General features: G+C 34.7%; 1 protein-coding gene across 5 annotated transcripts in view; it reads right to left on the bottom strand.

The window, feature by feature from the left end:
* LOC150095840 (cytochrome c oxidase assembly protein COX18, mitochondrial) overlaps window positions 1-15,987 on the bottom strand; it is a 139,310-nt gene extending 123,323 nt beyond the window's left edge. The window contains exons 1-2 of one of the 5 annotated variants that reach the window (XM_090408788.1): window positions 15,664-15,987; window positions 10,299-10,577 (exon numbers count right to left, since the gene is read on the bottom strand). The gene's annotated coding sequence lies outside the window, so the exon portion shown is untranslated. Of the gene's footprint in view, window positions 1-10,298; window positions 10,578-15,453; window positions 15,575-15,663 lie in introns of those variants that run through there. The other 4 variants (XM_090408789.1, XR_016549884.1, XM_090408787.1 and 1 more) reach the window with 4 other exon arrangements.
* Window positions 15,988-16,347: the final 360 nt, after the last annotated feature.

Raw genomic sequence — 16,347 nt, 5'->3', positions numbered from 1 at the left:
TGAGATTAGCTCTGCTAACGCATTCCTGGATGCTGACAATGTCAAGTTCTTTCCTAATATCCTCATTTTTAATATGATATTGCCATTGATGCCATCTGTTCACGCCTCTAATCTTTCTCAGGACTCTCATATCTGCGGTCTCTAGTCTTTGGTCAAGTGTTTTACTTCTGACCCAGCTCTCAGATCCGTAAGTTAAAATTGGTTTGAACACAGTCTTGTATACAGCTAATTTAGTGTTCCGACTAATTTCTTTCTTATTCCATATGAATTTATTCAATTGACTTCCCACGATACCAGCTTTGCTGATTCTGTTGTCTATTTCTATATTTAGTTTACCATCTTCAGTAAAAATTGTGCCTAAGTAGCTGAAATGTTTTACTTGTTCCACAGGTTCTCCATTCACAACACAGTTGACATTTTCAATGATTCTGCCTATTTTCATTGTCTTTGTCTTTTTATTGCTGACCTTCATACCATATCTATTACAACAGCTATTCAATTTAGTCAGAGAATCTTGCAGACTTGTAGCGGATTTATTTAGAAGTATAACATCATCCGCATAAAGCAAAGAGCTGACATTAACATCTCCAATTTTGATATCATGTTTAATACCACTTTCCTTCATAATGTGATCCATATAGATAATGAATAACAGAGGGGATAATGTACATCCTTGTCTCACACCAGATTTAACATTAAACCATCTTCCTGTACTTCCTTCAATTCTAACTGCTGACTCACAACTCAAATAAAGACTAAGTATTGCTTGATATAATGCCCCATTGACACCATATAACTGCAGCGTATTGAATAGCTTCTCTCTTGGCACCTTGTCATATGCCTTTTCCAAATCGACAAAACTTAAATACAGATCTTTGTTATATTCCCATGCTTTCTCGACTATTTGTCGTAAAGTGAAGATCTGATCCTGACAGCCTCTATTTGGCCTGAATCCAGCTTGTTCTTCACCAAGCTTTTCTTCCACAATTCTTCTCAACCGTTTCTCAAGTATACTTGCATAGATCTTGCCAGGAACACTCAGTAGGGAAATACCTCCGTAATTCTCACATTCAGTTTTATTTCCCTTTTTATATATGGGTATTATGAGAGCTCTACTCCAATCATCGGGAATTCGTCCCTCTGTCCAGGCTTTCTGAACTATGCAGTGCAGCCACTGTAAGACTCTTATACCACCATACTTCAGCATTTCTGGTCGAATATCATCTACTCCTGCTGCCTTTCCACATTTCAAGCCTTTGATGGCTTTTTCTACTTCAAGTATGGATATGTATTCCTGACTGCATGCCTGGTCAGTGTTTTTTATCACTGTGCTGTCATCACTGCTTGTTTCATTTAGCAGTTTTTCAAAGTAATTACTCCATACTTCAAGGATATCTTTTTCTCCTGTTTTCATTTCACCTTTATCATCTCTAATTCCTTTTACAGCACTCTTTCCTCCATTCCTAAGCTTTTTCAACAACCTCCAGAATATTTTGCCACCTTCTTGATATTTATTTTCTATATTCTTGCCAAAGTCCTCCCATGACTTTTGTTTAGCTAGTTTTACACACTGTTTAGCTTTCTTACATTTGTCTCTGTATTCTGTAAGAGTAAAAACTGACTTATTTGCCAGGAACTTTTGATATGCTTTCTTCTTTTCCTTCACTGCCTCTTTAACTTCCTGTGTCCACCAGGGAGTTCTGATTTTTTTATCCTTGCACACAACCTCACCACATGCCTCTCTGGCAGAATCAATCAATGTTTCCTTCAGAGTTTGCCACTGAATCTCCAAGGTTTGATTCCTGTTCTCAAACTCTTTCATTTTCTTATCAATAATATTTCTGTATTTTAGTCTACAGTTCACATCTGAGAGCTGCTCAACTTTTATTCGCTTTAAAACTTTCTTACATGTTATTCTTTTCAATATGAAATTCAATTTTATCCTGCTCAAGACTAAATAGTGATCACTTCCAATTTCAAATCCTCTGTACACTCTGGTGTCCTGCACCAGGGAAAACATCACTATCAACAATAACATAGTCAATGAGACTTTTCTTATTCCTAGCCTCTTCTCTCCATGTGAATTTGTGCACATTTTTATGTTGGAACATGGTGTTAGTAATAACCAGTCCATGTCCTGAGCAGAAATCCAACAGATATTTGCCATTATTATTAGCTTTGCTCTTTTCTCCAAATTTTCCCAAAATATTTTTGTACGTCTCACAATCATTTCCTACTCTACTATTTAGATCCCCAACAAGGACCAACTTTTCCTTTTTCATTGTGTCAGTTGCTTTTTCTAAAGCCTCAAAAAATTCCTCCACTTCTACCTTAGTAGAACCTTCTGTGGGACCATAGGCACAAATAAGTCTCATTGTCCAGTTCCCCATTCTCATATTTGCCCACATTACTCTACTTGAGACTGACTGCCATTCAAGAAGATTAGCCTCGTATTTTGTGTTGAATACTATGGCTACTCCTTCTTTTCCTTGATTGTCATTGCCTTAATATAACATTTTGTATTTATTGCTCAGAAAGATCTCACCAGTTTTGGTCTTTTTTGTTTCAGTCACCCCTATTATGTCAATCTGGTACTTATCTAATTCCTCAGCTAGCTCCATTTCTTTGCCATTCAGGCTTCTTACATTGATAGTACCGATCTTTAACTCTGGTGATGTTGAGTTGGGGTTTGTTTTCAGATTTGTTCCAGTAGCTGACTTTTCGCTGTTCGCCCTGGTTCCCTGGCGAAAACAACGGGGGCCTTGTTTAACCGGGCGACGCCCCAGCCGGCATGAAATTTTGTCATGTTGTACCATCACTTTTTATTTTGGTTTAACCAATAAGAATACAATTTGGTCGGCTAAATCCCAAATTGCCAGCCCATCCTCGTTCGTTCAGTATCAAAGTAGATACCCACAGGGTGCACCACGAGAAGGTGAGGATTGGACATTAGGTCAGAAGCCCTGGTCGGTTCTCCGCATTCCTTTAAAGGCTATGTGGAGGTCTCCTCTCAGTTACACAGCTTTGACCCTTAAGCACCCCCCCAGTGATGCTCTTGCCATAATTTTCTTTACAAAGTTGACAGTTGTTTCAGGAGTGACACCATAACAGGCCAGGCAATTAATGTGCTCCAATGTTAACAGTTTTCAGGTATGCTAACATTATAGGACAGTGGAATTAGACAAATCAAGATTTGGATTTCGGTTGTGGTTGATATTTCCTTAACTGCCACCTCCTCTGTTTAAAAAGTTTTCAGAACAGATGTTGTGGTGAATTGTCTCCTCTCTGCATCCTGATATATCATGTTAAATTTTTCTTTCATATATCTTTTTCATCCTTCCACCTTTGGCTTGCACAGGATTGGATGGCCTTCCTCGCAGTTGGCACATTTAATTTTTTCTTTGCAGAGCAACATCTCTTTGCATCATGCTCTTTACTACCAAAACTGAGCACAAATATTTAAAGCATTCTGACACATAAAGCATCTTACTGGATCATACACATGGACTTCACCTAATAGCAAATACAAAAATCATATGATTATTCTTGGTAACAGAAGGTAGCGAAGTGATATCAGAGCAGAGAATGTGGAAAGGATCATGAATTATTGATTACTGAAGCTAAACTGAAAGTAAAAGCTAAAAAAAAACATGACAACTTGAAATCATATCAGATATGATTTAAATCACATAAATGAAGCATTTAAAGTAGAAGTCAGAAAGAAATTAAAAAGTTTGGATAAGATGGGAGAATTAGAAGAACTGTAGGAAGAAACAAAGCATACAGAAATAGAAGAAGCAAAGAAGAATCTCATTAAATCAACAAGAAAGAAAGATTATGAGTGAATGCACAGAAACTCTTGAAATAGCAGACAAAAAATTAAACTTCAGTTGAATGCATATTTTCAGAAAAAGGCTAAGAAAGACAAAGAAAACATTTAACAAAAGGTGTAACGAAATTGAAGAAAGTAACATTACAAGAAGAACGGGGGAGCTGTTTAGAAAGATAAATAAAGTTACAGGAAGTTTAGCCCTATTAAGAGCAATAAAAGAAATTTGAAACAAAAAGTTTTTGGCAAAAGACAAAGGAGGAAAAAACACTGAAAGAGTATGTAGATGATTTCTACAAGAAAGATATTAATGCTGAAGAAGAATTTGAAATCAGAGAATTTGTTAAGGAAACTATGATAATAAAAAATAAGTTAATGACAATGGAACAGAGTTCTGCCAGAACAGCTGACTGAGTGGTTAGTATAAATTATTATTATACGGGCACCTCCATGAAGTCTGAAGACTCATCGCGGGAGACTCAATTTATCTACAGAATCTATCATACCTCTCCTCATCATCAATTCCTGACATCTACCTCAAGATGTGTACAGGATATGATAGTACTACATGAAAGAGTTACATCATTATTAACTTCCTATCTACAATTTTCCTCAAATCAGTCTGTTACTTGTCAAGACTCCAACATTATCAGATCTTATATTTCTATCGTCTAAGGCACTTTGTACCATATCAGTCCGCCTATATCTTGGTCTTCCTCTGGGTCGTTTTGCTGCCAACCTGGCAGAGAACACTTGTTTTGCTAATCTTTCCTCGCCCATTCTGTTTAAGTGACCATACCACCTGAGATTAGCTCTGCTAACGCATTCCTGGATGCTGACAATGTCAAGTTCTTTCCTAATATCCTCATTTTTAATATGATATTGCCATTGATGCCATCTGTTCATGCCTTTAATCTTTCTCAGGATTCTCATATCTGCAGTCTCTAGTCTTTGGTCAAGTGTTTTATTTCTGACCCAGCTCTCAGATCCATAAGTTAAAACAGGTTTGAACGCTGTCTTGTATACAGCTAATTTAGTGTTCCGACTAATTTCTCTCTTATTCCATATGAATTTATTCAATTGAGTTCCTACCATACCAGATTTGCTGATTCTGTTGTCTATTTCTATATTTAATTTACCATCTTCACTAAAAATTGTGCCTAAGTAGCTGAAATGTTTTACTTGTTCCACAGGTTCTCCGTTCACAATGCAGTTGACATTTTCAACGATTCTCCCTATTTTCATTGTCTTTTTAATGCTGACCTTCATACCATATCTATTACAACAGTTATTCAATTTAGTCAAAGAATCTTGCAAACTTGTAGCAGATTTATTTAGAAGAATAACATCGTTCACATAAAGCAAAGAGCTGACATTAACATCTCCAATTCTGATATCATGTTTAATACCACTTTCCTTCATAATCTGATCCATATAGATAATGAATAACAGAGGAGATAATGTACATCCTTGTCTCACACCAGATTTAACATTAAACCATCTTCCTGTACTTCCTTCAATTCTAACTGCTGACTTACAACTCAAATAAAGACTAAGTATTGCTTGATATAATTCCCCATTGACACCATATAACTGTAACATTTTGAATGGCTTCTCTTTTGGGACCATGTCATATGCCTTTTCCAGATCTACAAAACTTAAATACAGATCTTTGTTATATTCCCATGCTTTCTCAACTATTTGTCATAAAGTGAAGATCTGATCCTGACAGCCTCTACTTGGTCTGAATTCAGCTTGTTCTTCACCAAGCTTTTCTTCCACAATTCTTCTCAACCGTTTCTCAAGTATACTTGCATAGATCTTGCCAGGAACACTCAGTAGGGAAATACCTCTGTAATTCTCACATTCAGTTTTATTTCCCTTTTTATATATGGGTACTATTAGAGCTCTACTCCAATCATCGGGAATGGAATGTGTTCCAGATGTTTGCTAAGAGGTTGCCCTCGCTCTACCACAGAGTGTGAAGACAGATTTTTGATTATAACAGTAAAATGTAATTGATGTACCAGGCTGGGTATGCTTGCAAGTCGGCTCCATTCAAGCACAGGTATGTTGATATCTTGATAAATTTAATACCCTTTTGTTTGCAGATGACCAGAGAATTATTGCAAGAAATGAAGATGAACTCCAGAGATGAATATACTCCTTAAACACAATTGCTAAAAGGAGTAGTATATTGATCTCTGGAGACCAATACAAAATATCATATACAAAAGAAACTGATGCTGATATCAAAATTTCAAACTTTTTAAAAATAAAACAGATGATCAATAATATTTTCACACCTAACCAAGTTCAAAAGCATACAAGAATAAGAGTTTATAAAAAATTTTGGCAAGCCCTTCTCTACTATATGGAGTTGAATTATGGACCATAAAAATTGCGGAAGTAAAAAAAGAATAGAAACTGGAGAAATGAAATTCCTATGAAGGACAGAAGGTTATACTCTCTGGGACAAAAAAAAGAAGTGCAGAAATATGTAAAGAACTAAAAATAGACTCAGTATTGGACAAAGTATATGAATACTGAAGGAGGTGGGTTGAACATATTGAAAGAATGAACAGTTCAAGACTACCCAAAAATATACTCCAATATCATCCAGTTGGAGGACAAAAGTCAGGGCTTACAAGATGGAATGATAATGAAAGAGGCCATTGAGACAAAATCCCCAAAAGGATGATGATGAATTAATAAAATTAATAAACATACTACTTTAAAAGAAAATACAAACAAAAAACCCAAATTTCAAGTTATGCAAATCTGAATAAAAATTTATATGCTGCTAATGACAAGTTGACCAAAGTTCCATTTTGCCCACATTAGTATTAATTTCTCACACAACATTCACATATTTGGTTGCAAGTTCTAGCCATGCAATTCATTTTTGAGATCCTTTCAGTTTTTCCTTGGGTGTTGTTAATTTTGTAGTACCCTTAAATATAATTTTTACATCGTATACAATTTTTATATTTACTTTCAGATGTCAACATTGCCAACTAACTTTGTTAGTTAGCAATGGTTGTCGTTATGCCATGAGGTTTCCACTGCCTTATCGGAAGTTTGGAGTAATTCAAAGAGTTGTGAAAATCGACAAAAGTCAAAGGATGAGTCTCAAAAACAACAGTGACAACATCCAGACCAGTGTAAAATTTTATTATCCTTTTGTGTTTATTTCTATTGTCTTGTCCTTTTTCTATGTCGCCATTGTAAAATTTAATTTCTCTTTTATTTATCTTACGTATTGTTCTCTTTAAATCTTAATTACACTTATATTGTACTTGTATCTGTGCCCTTAATAAAATCCTTCTCTAGTAAGACTTTATTCTCTTAACTTCTATACTTCTCTTGGCTGATCTTTACATATAAGAATGATGCTGGTGGTTTGGGGGACAAAGGGAATATTAATGGTCAATGCCAACTCCCTTGTCTCTACACTGGTTTTAATTCCTTTTTTGGATTCAGGGAAAATTTATTTTTCACTGCGCCACCCCGAATCCTAGATTAACAAAGAATGTATTATCAAGGGACCAGAAACAGTTTAGCTTACAATCTTATATTACTATAGGTTACGTTTGCAGTCGTAGCCTCACCATAAATTAATCTCCCGCTGTGGTCCGTATTTTATGAGCAAGTGCAACAGAGAAGAAAATCAGGCAAGTCATCAGTTAAACAAAAAGGACAAAACATTTAATTCAATTGATACATAATACACATTATGAATACACTCTGATTAAGTAATCTGCAATTGCTAATGAATGAGCACTAATTTCACAGATTCTCTATATCTATCTTAGCATGTATGACAAAGAACTTCATTTGTGACTTACGACTTATATTTGAAAGATCACACTTATTCATCAATATTAAAGATATTTGTTAACTGAATTACTAATGTAGCTCCACGTGCTCTCATACAATTTCTCTCACAAAATTCTCATAACTTATTCAATCATTAAAAGACAATTCCTAGGCTCCACATGTTCTCGTACAATTTCTTTCACAAAATACTCATAATATACTGTATCATTAAAAGAAACAATCTCTAGAGTTCTTCCTAAAATTTACAGATATCCTTTTAGTACACATTTACATAAAAAACTATACTGTACGTTACCAATTGCTGGAAAAACTATTTGGCCACCTCACATATCTCGTCAGGAAAATACTTTAGACTCCACGTTCCTTCTGCTTTTTCTGAGGCATTCTTCATAGGTTCGATCTGCACATACTTCTGCCTCCGAAAATAAGTAGACGTTATTCTTTAGTGAACTAGCTCAACATTGTAACGAAATCTCCGTAAGCATCGGTGAATATCTTCTGCTGGGCTGGAAAATCCACCGATTGGTGAATTTTCGGGAAATCCACGGCAAAGTTCCTAAGTCATTATCTCGAATCCACGGGGAATGAGGGGATGCCATGAGGAGGCTCCACACGCCACAGCAAGACCGCACGAGACCCGGAGCGTAAGAGAGCACAAGCCTAAGAGTCAAAAGAAGGTTCTTCTTTCCGGCGCTGCACGACTTTTTAAATTGCGCACCACACGTTAACACTACGGCATTGATTTCTCCTCCCATTTTTCAGCGTCACTTCATGTCACCCAGTACTGAGCGCCACACACGGAATCCTTAGCATGATTCTCGGAATGCATGAACGGGGCAGGACTACTTGCTTACGAAAAGGGTGCACTTGTACTCTTTGTTGCACGGGTTTTCGATTCCGGCCACCTTTTATTTAATCGGATTATCTCTTTCTCCCAGCAATTTATAAATACTTACACTTAAGCAGTAAGATTTAAGCAATTTAGCAATTCATAATACTTTACATTATAACAAAATAAATTAAAGATTCTCAGTTTAGTAATATTTTTGTAATTTACAAGAGTTTAGTATATTCTGATATATCAATAATTGATTCAAAATGTAACCCCATGTTAAGTCTGAAGGAAACGTAAATTAATCCAATTTTAGTTTCATTCAGAACTTAACACCAGTGATGTCATCTGTGGATGACTTGGTCTTGTGTTCCACGTAGTCTCAACAGCCTCACTGCTAGAGTGAAGGCACTATAATAGCATGAAAACAACTCCAGATAGCACTGCCATTCAACATACATGATAAACAAACAGTATCATTATAATGTGTAGAGGGGATCCTGACTTAGAAGCACTCAATCGATGCAACTAGTACAATGCGATGGCTAGTTGAGTAAAGTTAATCTAGCCTGTTTTATAACATCTAACCCCAGCTCACATCTGAGCAAACTTCTGAAATCTGAAAACGATTTCTTTACGTTCTTTTTCACTTAGGGTTCATGGTGCTACTGCCAAAAGAATATTAACAGCCAGAAAGCATGAAGATACGCTTCTTATTTCTACATTATTTCTGTTATGGTATTTTGTTTTATATTTTATGTCATTATGTTATGTTTACATTATGAAATCTATGTTGTTGTTTCCCAATGGATTTTTCTTTCCTATCAACTTTCTTCCCTTCTCAAAACTGCCATTTGATTTGTTCCTTCGAGGGAAGATGGAGAAGCAGCATGTCATTTCCTATACATCATTCTTATATCAGGTAACATCACTTCTGTTTTGTCACTGAAATGTAAGAGACTCATCACTTCTGGTGAAGAAGAGCAGGATGTATGAAGACTTTGTGACAGTATAATGCATGCATGATGTTACCTCCATATACCGGAATATTAAAATGGGTGAAAAAGCCCAATTTTCAAAATCTGATATTTTGAAAGCTACTGAAGAGCATGAAATGGTTTTTTTTGTGTGTGTGTGTCTGTTCTGTAATATTCTGAAGGAATGTAATATTCTATTTAAATTATATATGTAGAGGATGAATTGCATTATATTTACATTTATCCTTTTCTGATAAATAGATAATGGAATATGAAAGTAAGGATGAAGCTGTTGTTGATAAAAGCAATTCAATTTAGATGTAATTCAAGATGGTGAAGTTTTTAAAAGAGTTAATCCTAATTTCATATTTCTCACATTTTCTAGGTGATAATCAAAATAGTGAATCATACCTTTAGTACATAGAAAAACTATAAAGAAATAGGAAAATGTTCAGAATTTCATTTGTTAATGTTAATCAAGAGAAGACTCAACCTGTCTTAAACGGAAGAGAAGAAGAATGTTAATGAAACATTTGTTAATGAAATTTGTAAGTTATTTCAAGCTTAGAAATAAATTAGTAGGAAAAGCAAAAACCTTTTTGAACACTTTCCTTGTGATAATAGATGCCACATAAAAACACTTCGAGTTTATATTAACCTCAGAATTTCAAATGTTAGAGATGCAGGTCCAAATTCATAAAAATCATGTCAAGGTAATAAACTGTTTCTCAGTATTATAACACTTTTATGAGCTAAGGATAGCTCATAAAATAAGGGCTTAGAAAAGGGTGACAAAAAAATGGCATGAAGCATTCCTTACCTTTGTACTACTTCAGAAAAACTAAGAAGATTTGGTGCTCTTTAGTAGTTTTAAAATTCAAACTTTAAATATGGGACTCTGTCCACAGCAAAACTAAGACGTCCAGTTTGACATGCAGTCTATGGATGGAGAACCAAACAAACAGCAATGCATTAACTGTCATCTCATTTTCATATGCCCAGTTCTCTGCCTGCAGACGTGATGGTCTGTGATGTTTTGAAGACAAACAGGAAGTGATGCTAGTGACATGACTTTGTTTTCTCTCAGGTAAAGAACAGCCTGCAATGGCAGAAACAAACAAAAGTGAAAGGGAAAATGAAAGGAAATATCCATTATGAAATATGACAACAAATTGCATAATGTAAATATAACAAACAATGAAATAAAATGTAAAATATGAAAAAGTAAAATGCCATAACACCTTCTTCGTGTTTCCTGGATCTTCATATCTTGATGCATCAGGAACCGTAAAGACAGAGAAAAAAAGTACATTAAAAAATCATCCTCATATTTCAGAAATTTACTCACTAACAGGAAACATGAGCCCTGGATTTAGAATGCCATGCAACAGGTTAATTTTAGCTTGGCGATTTTCACTGCAATAGTATGACTGAATGCCTCTAAGTCAGGATCACATATACTTCTTAAAATGATACCCCACACTGATCAGTAGTATTAGCTGGAGTTGGTTTCATACTGTCATGGTATGATCACTATAATGAGGTCACTGAGACTACGTTATCGCTGGTTGGGTGACATGCAGACACCAAATCATCCACATACAACCTTGACGTCGGCACTCATCTAGATGTCATTGGGTTTTGCACCAACAACCATACTGCGATCTTTTGAGACTCATTCTCTGATTTCCACAACCCTTCCAATTCCACTTCTGGCAAAGACAATACAAACCTCACTGCAGAATGATAACCAGTCGACCACTGTGTGATTAGTAATGCCAACTTCTTAAAGTAAATAATAATAAAAAAAATTAGAAAGAAAAATTATATTTATGGTTACTAGTAAATTAATGGACAATGATCAAGGGCATAAACTAAAAGAATCTCAAACAGCAACGGTCTGTTGCTAAAAATTGCAACCAAATGGACAGAGCATGGGAAAGTATGACTTAACACAGGAAAGAAGTAACTGCCAGTCAACTCAGTTAGTGGCATAATGATATTTATTTCATTTCTATTACTCGAAATAAAATACCTTTTTTTTAATGTTTATTTTAAGGTAATATATTAAAGTATGAATTTTTCTTAATTAATCTGGAAAGTAATGTAATTATAGTTTAATTATACCAACAAAGGGAAAGCCAGAAGTTATCTTTCCTATGTACCATCATACTTTCCCACATTCTTTGTCTTTGTTGAGAGTACTAGCCACATCTGCTGTTTGCGATTCTTTTAGTTTTTGCTATTGACCATCATTTGTTAATTTGCAAGTAACTGCGAGTTTTCTACCTTTATTTTATTTATTTTTTTAATTTTTTTTCAGATAGCCAGTGGTTTGGCAGAATTGTAAGGGTTGTGGAAATCATGGCTGCTCTAAAATCAAAACATCCAGACCAGAACCAAGGTAATGCAAGAACAATTTGGTGCCCTCATCATCCCAACAGCAATCTCAATGGCCTCATCATCAGAGTGATCGTGTAGTAAGAGTACGTATCAACTGCAGCTGGCACCACCAATCAATGCAAGGCAAACTGTGGTGAGCAGACAGTATCCTGACCTAAAGGGGTTCAGTCACACTACTGCAACAACTACTCATCAACAGGATAAAACCAACCTGTCTCACAGAAGTATAAACCCAAGGTTTTGATTCCTAATAGTGGGTAAATTTCTGAAATCTGAAAATGATTTTAAATGTTCATTTTATTTCTACATTATCTGTATCATGTATTTTATTTTACTTTAACATTTAGCATTTTATTTCATTGTATGTAATATTTATATCATGAAACTTGTGCCGCTGTATTTTTTAATGGATATTTCCTTTCCCTTCTCTTGAAATTGGTTTCTGCTACTTCGTAACTACCATCAAAGGAAGTCATTGCTTACCAGAAAACAACGAAGCTACATCATTTGATATATGTCAAAACTATGTCACACCAGCTTCACTTCCTGTTCATCATCAAAACATTACGTTTGTTGTTTTCTAATTGTTGCCACAAAAATATGAGAAGGCAGGAATAATAAAGCAGTGAAACTCATAATGCACTCTTTTTATTCTCATAGAAAAATGTAACAGAAGTTACATTTGTTTCAGATATGAGGAAAAAATCAATAAAGTCACAAAACCCATTGATTTTCTTCTAGGTAAAATTGAAATATTGTTAACTGTTCTAGAAGGAGCAGAATACTTCACTAAGCTGGACCTGAACTTTGGGTATTTCTAGAATCCATTAAAGAAATAAGATAGAAATTACTCTGCCTTTGCTACAAGATGCCATCTTCCTCAAGGAACTAGATATTCATAATATCTTTTCAATCACTAATGAACTCTATGCTATCAGATATGTTAGGCAAAGGAGTTGGTTATTTCCAAGATGACTTGTTTATATACTTGAGGGCCCTAATCTCTCATAGAAATATCTTATGGAAAGCTCTTTTTATGCTGGAGAAAGCTAATTTATCATTAAAGTATTCAAAATATCATTTCTTTTTAAATAAGGTTCAATACTGAGATCACAATCAAGTTCCCACTCAATCTAATATAAATACCATACTGTCTGTTAAACATCCGAAAATAGTAAGACAAGTCCAGACACATTATTATTATATGGACACCTCCATGGAGTCCGAAGACTCATCGCAGGAGGAGACACAATCTATCATGCCTCTCCTTGAATCCATTAACAAAGCACTCGCAACTGACTCTGGCAACCCATTCCACTCACTCACCACTCTCAAAGCAAAAAATCTAGTATTAACACATCCTTCAGGAAGAAATCAGTCCTTCCTCTAATCCACGACCTTCTCTTCAGGAAGATTTTAGTAATGATATCATCATTACTATGTCTGAAGCACATCACAAAAAATATCCAGAAGCTTAAAGAAATACAATCTTTGCACAACTTTCAATCCCCACTTAAAACAAGCTAATTTTGTGTTCCACTAAAGACAAACTCTCTCCTCTCTCAGTTTCTGATATATATAGTTCCTTGTTGCTGAAAGTTGGCCTATTATAGACAGACAGATCAGCCATCATCTGCTTGGAAAAACATAAGAAATACATCTGCAGTCATGACTATGGTGAATTGGACCTTTGCAGACCATGCTTTGGATACAGCTCATAGAATCTATGAGCTGTATCCAAAGATCACCATGCTCCATCACACTAAATTTAGAAGAGAAATACTGTTTTTACAATCTGCTGTTGCTCTTAAAAATCAGCCTAACTTGAATAAATATGGTTGCATAAAACTTTCCAAATTATGAGAAACACTAATACTTTGAGATCCTAGGTCATATCCTAAGCTGTACAATTCCAATTTGTAAAAAAGAAAAATGGCATATCAAATTTACCAGTTTGTTAAATCAGACCTCTCTATTCGTACTTTTAACACCTAACATCAAACTTACTTCTTAATGGAGCTTCTTAATAATCTAACTTCTGGTGATTCAGATAATAAGAGATTAGTCTTGAAGTCTAAAATCAGTACTACCTATATAAAAGAAAACGCTAAAACAATTTTTGGCAAATTTAACCAATTAAATAAGGTAAAAATCTTCAGGTTCACAAAGAATATTACAGAAGTTGTCCCCATTGGAAAGGAACCTGTTCCTTACATCATATAAAAACTTGGTATGAATGCAAATTTAAGGAAGCCTGTGAAATTTTGATCTACCATCCTAATACATGCAATAATGGTGGCTTAAAAATCTAGAGAACATGGATGGCATACATTCAACTCACATAGCTTCTGTTTCAAGTTCTCCAGCAAATCCTGCAGCCTTCAGAGATAAGGAACATCTACAACCCATTCCTATACCAGTTAAACCATTTCAGGTTGTAGTTATTGATATATCAGAACCCTTACCCACAATAAAGTAAGGGAAAAAATACTTCCTTATGACCACTGATATGCTATTACACTTTTCAGAAATGGTGACTATGTGATCAAACTGCTAAAACTGTAGCTAAGTTTTTGAAGCTTAATTTCAAAGTATGGTACTCCTCAAACAATTTTATCTGATCAAGGAGCAAACTTTATTGCAGAACTTATGTTGCAGTTATTATTATTATTTGTCACCTCCTAAGATGCTTTTTCTACACCTTACCATCCTCAAAGTAATGGAATGTGTGAAAGGATAAATAAGACTTTAAAACAGACAATTTCCAAGATAGCTAATGCTAAGATGCCTGGGTGAGATTGTTACTGGCCCCCAAACTTTACTAGTAGAACAGCAATTCATTCAGCTATAAAAGAAAAACCCGCTTTCGCATTACATGGCTTTAATCCTAATTTTCCAAATGAGTTAAGATCAACACATTTAATCTGAGTTTCTTAGATATTGATCAATATCTTGAGGATTAAGTATAAACTAAACTCAGTCATTCATGAACTTACAGCAGTAACTAGTAAATTTAGTTATCATAAAACAAGCAGATTCAAAAAATATAATAATCTTACTTCTGGTGATTTGGATAATAAGAGATTAGTCTTGAAGTCTAAAATTAGTACTACCTATATAAAAGAAAACGCTAAAACAATTTTTGGCAAATATAACCAATTAAATAAGGAAAAATTTTCAGGTTCACAAAGAATATTACAAAAGTTGTCCCCAGCAAATTTTAATATACAAGATACAATATAAAGAATCCAACTAAAATAATAATTTTACATTCTAACAAAATGACAGTTGAATTCACTTAGGAAATAATTTAAATGAAGGTTTTCCCAACTAAATAATAAAGTTAAATTTTATAAAAATAAAACGAAATGTTAACCTAATTCTTTCTAAAAAAAAAAAAAATTGGAGACAAATATATTATAATAAATTGCAAAATATCTAATTATATACATAATTCTGCACCTTTCTATAAAGGAACTACATAACACAAACAAGCAACATGGAACAATTTAGGTCATGAAATCACTTTTCGTTTAGATGAGCTAATATCAGCGTATCACAAATATGTATACCAATATTAAGAAGGTGCTAAAGAACTTCATCTTCTAAAGTAGCTACTACTGATCAAAATATATGCTGTTTTATAACCGTTAGTAACGAGTCCACACTTGTAATGGACAATGTCTTCAACTGAAGGCAACTTGAACTCCCCCATCCGTCCTTTCCCCAAATCTTGTTGTTGTTTTTGTATGAAACAATAAGGGACTAAAATCATAATTTACCTGTGATGTTTTTATACCACTTTAACGGATCTCTGTGGAGTTCATGTTGGTGCTTTCGATAACCCGGATTTGATCATCACAACAAGTAACAACAACCATGGGAGCTGTGTAAAAAATGACATCACAATTCCTGAAAACCAACGGTGAAGAGCGACTGCTTACCGATTTCAAAAGTCGGTTATAGCCAAAGGAGTTCCAATAGTCTCTTTGGTGATTAAAAAAGGCACTAAAGGATTTGTATCTTTACATATCTATTAAAACCAGAGTTGTAAAGCTACTTAAGCAAGCGATTCAACACGGATGGGCAAAAACTGCTGTTTCTGTGTTTTCATTGGTGAGATGAAAGCACATTGCTACCAGTAGCGATTCGTAAGAATTTGTAGCGGCGAGGCTCTAACAATAAAATTAAAAAAAAAAAAAAAATCAGTATGGATTGAAAAAATTATATCATTTACTTGCTAAGTCAAGTTATATGCATAAATACAATTCAATGTAAAAAGAAAAACACCGTAAACAGATAATTATCTATTTATATTTTAGTATTATTATCTGCATGATTTTCAATCGAAGGTGAGTTAGCCGATCTCATACGGCGGTAACAGGGTTTTTTCTTCCGGAAACTCGGGTTTTTCATCCCGCATACAGACAAATCGGCCCTTCAGAACACATGCTATTACAGACATA

This window comes from Typopeltis vanoorti, chromosome 19, assembly GCF_054136105.1.
Source record: "Typopeltis vanoorti isolate ZY-2024b chromosome 19, IOZ_Tvanoo_1.0, whole genome shotgun sequence".
Lineage (NCBI taxonomy): Eukaryota > Metazoa > Arthropoda > Arachnida > Uropygi > Thelyphonidae > Typopeltis > Typopeltis vanoorti.
Note: the sequence above shows the minus strand (reverse complement) of the source record. Positions and strands in the feature narration are given on the sequence as shown.